Source organism: Ambystoma mexicanum, chromosome 2p (assembly GCF_040938575.1).
Source record: "Ambystoma mexicanum isolate Mex_15411 chromosome 2p, UKY_AmexF1_1, whole genome shotgun sequence".
Taxonomy (NCBI): domain Eukaryota; kingdom Metazoa; phylum Chordata; class Amphibia; order Caudata; family Ambystomatidae; genus Ambystoma; species Ambystoma mexicanum.
Window position 1 is genome coordinate 1471333834 of NC_090923.1, and position 3376 is coordinate 1471337209.

Consider the following 3376-nt stretch of genomic DNA (forward strand, 5'->3'; position numbering starts at 1 on the left):
CCCACCAAAGTAGAAATGGGGAAATGTAGCGCCTCACTTCTAGATAGCAATGCCAATTAACCAATCCACTAACAACTTCACCCTCTGCATACACCTTTCAAACTCTAACCAAACACAACCACAAACCTACAACACAACAATCCACACAAACTTCACTACACTGCAACAACAAAACAAAGCACACATGAACCACCACAACAGAACACAACGTCTCCCAACAGTATAAAACCCCAAGCCCCGCCAACGGACTTCCGGGCCGAGGCCGCCAACAGCACATCACTGCTCTCTTGCACTTCTCCAGCTCATCCCACTAACTCCCCCCATACACCCCTTTTTTCTTTCAGAGCGCCAGGGGACCACTCAGGTGGTGATAGTGCGCAGTACAAGTATCCTTTAACATGTCTTTGGGACAAAATGGCTCCCATCGCCAAGTTGAAGGCATCGGCTTCAACAAAAAACGGTTCAGCAGGATTAGGATGCCACAGGATCGGACCAGAGATAAATCTTTCTTTCAGAGTATTAAAGGCTTCTTCAGCTTCCTCGTTCCAGATAAACTTCACTCCTTTCTTTAAAAGCTTAATGATTGGTGGAATTATCAAGGAAACGTCTTTAAAAAATCTCCTATAGAAATTGGCAAAACCCCAAAAACTCTGAATATCTTTAACTCTAGTGGGACTTGGTGTAACGCTCACCTTAGCTCTGCGGGGGCACCAGGAAACCTCTTCCGTATGGTGTCTGTGTCAGGACCCTCCGGTAGAACTGAACCCCTGGGTGTGATCCTAAAAGGGATACACAATACTGGGTTAATGAGAGTGGTGGATAGGGCTCCTCCCTCCACCCTGTACCCCCCGCACCCACTGGGTTCGCAACTTTCGTGGTCACTGCTCACCTGATGTATTGGGAAGAGAAGCTCTCCATCCTGCTATTTCTTGAGCAGGGGCGCAATAGGTATAGAGTCAGTGACGTCACTGACTGTGGTGGTCTATATCCAGCCCAGGTACTGTGCTGTATGCACTTGTGTCCTTTTGCCGTGTAAGAGTTCTGAGCAGTTTTGTTTCGGGGCACACAGCGTCCTGGCTGTGCCCTGTTCCTTCTATACTTGGCCCTCTGTAGAGTGTCTTGATGCAGAGCACTGCCCCTTTGGTGCATGGTGCTCTGTTGTGGATCGTCTAGCAGCTGCCGGCGTTGAAGGCGCTATGCTGGTGCTTTCTGAAGCGCCGCTTTTCCCCAAGCACAATGCTGCTTTCACCTTCTTCAATTGCTGCCTTAATGGAATGCGCGATGTTAATACTATTCATAACGCTGCTACCTTGCGCGGTAATTCCATTTACTAACTGTTGTCTTGTTTCATTGCTCTTTCCAGCAGGAGCGGCGACGGAGTCATCGAAAAAAGCCGAGATGCCAAGAAGCGTTGCTGCCAAGAATTCACACAAGGATGACCAGGTGAGTGCTGCCGAGGATCAGAGATTGGGTCCTTAGAGCGGAGCTCTGTCTAACAGCTGTTTCTTTGTCTTTCAGGTCTAGAGAGCAAGAGCAAGGCCATTAAGTGTCATGCTGCAGTGGCAGAATGACGTGAAGCAGGGAACCCTTGCCTGGGTATGGCTTAAATAGCCAACCACACCCAGCCACACCCAATGACTAAGCATGCCCAGCCCCACCCAAAAGGTAGAGCCAGACACACCCAAAGGCAGTCCTGAAGAATTTTAAGTGCTGCTTGGTTTATTCTGCCTCCATGTTGGAAGAATAAGAAGTGGCAGGGCATAGTCACCTCATGAATAAGAAACGTGGCGGCAGGCACGCCAAGCTTGGGCCCAACTCTTTTTGTTCTTTCTCAACCTGGTCCAAGAACCCCAGTGGTGCCTTGGACACCCTGGGCTGTGTGCATATGTGCCTGCTACTACACTAGGGTAGGGGCAAGGGGCAAGGCCAGTATTGGTAGGGCCAGTGATCATGACAGCACTCCCCCCTAAGGCCCCTCTCAAGGCCCCTCTCAAGGTAGTTCCCAGCACTTCAGGCCTGGGTTTACTCGGGTGTTCGCGATGGAATCTTTTAATTAGCCGAGGAGCATGCAAATGCTCACTGGGTTCCCAGGACCTGTCTTGTGGCCCATAGCCCTTCCACTCAATGAGGTAATACAGCTTGGACCTTGTTACTTTTGAATCTAGTACCTCTTTAACTTTGTATTCAGCTTTGTCATTTATGATTACAGGAACCGGGCGTGCCTTCACTCTGGGATACTTGGAACACCCAGTGGATACGCATGTTATAAGGCAAGGATCACTTCATAGCGACTGGGTTAATTATTGCTTCGATGGTATATGGGCCTAAGTACCTGGGGCAGAAGGCCTTGGGACCTTTAGTGGGCACATTATTGGAAGCTAACCATACTGCGTCACCAATTTTATAGGCGGGGGCCTCTTTCCAATGTTGATCTGCAAATCTTTTATGCCTTTCCTTGATTGTGTCAATTGTTCAGTGGCTTCCTTGAGACTTTGGGTGATTTTGGTGTGTAAAGTTCTTACAGAGGGCATCTCCAATTCTTCTGGCAAGTCAAAAACGGAGGTCTGTGGGTGTCGGCCATCCAAGGTGTAAAACGGGGGTTGTCCGATCGTGGCATGATGTGAGCTGTTATAGGCGTATTCCGCAACCCATAACATATCTTTCCATGTACCTTCTGATTGGTGGAGCAAACATCTTAAGTATTGTTCAAGTGTCTGGTTGGTTTGCTCAGTCCGGCCATCTGTTTGAGGATGATGGCTGGTGGATAGACGTATGTCGACTTGTGCTAACTCACAACTTTTTTTCCAAAACTTGGAAACAAACTGGCTGCTGCGATCTGACACCAGGACCGATGGGAAACCATGCAACCAGCCAATTTGCTCTAAGAATACTTTTGCCAAGGTGGATGCGGTGGGTAGTCCTTTCAGGGGTATGAAGTGAGCCATTTTGGAGAATGCGTCCACTACAACCAGGATTGTGTTATAACCATTACAGGGGAGAAGGTCGGTGATGAAGTCCAGGGTAGCGTATGACATGGTACGGGAGGAATTGCTAGTGGATGCAGGAGTCCTATGGGTTTCTGTTTGTCAGCCTTGTTCTGCGCGCAAATCCCACATGTTAATACATATTGGGCGATATCTTTTCTCCAGGTTGGCCACCAGTAGCCACGCTTGATCCAGGCCATTGTCTTTGTCAATCCAGGGTGTGCTTCCAACAACGTGTCATGGTAATTGGTGATGATCTGTTCTTGTTGCGCTGCAGTCAGAAGATAGAGGCGGCCCATGTAGAATGGTAATCTATCCTTGAGTGTATGTTTTGTACTTTTCGAGTTCCAAGCCTGTAGGTTTTCTGTACTCATCTGGCACCTTACGTCGGC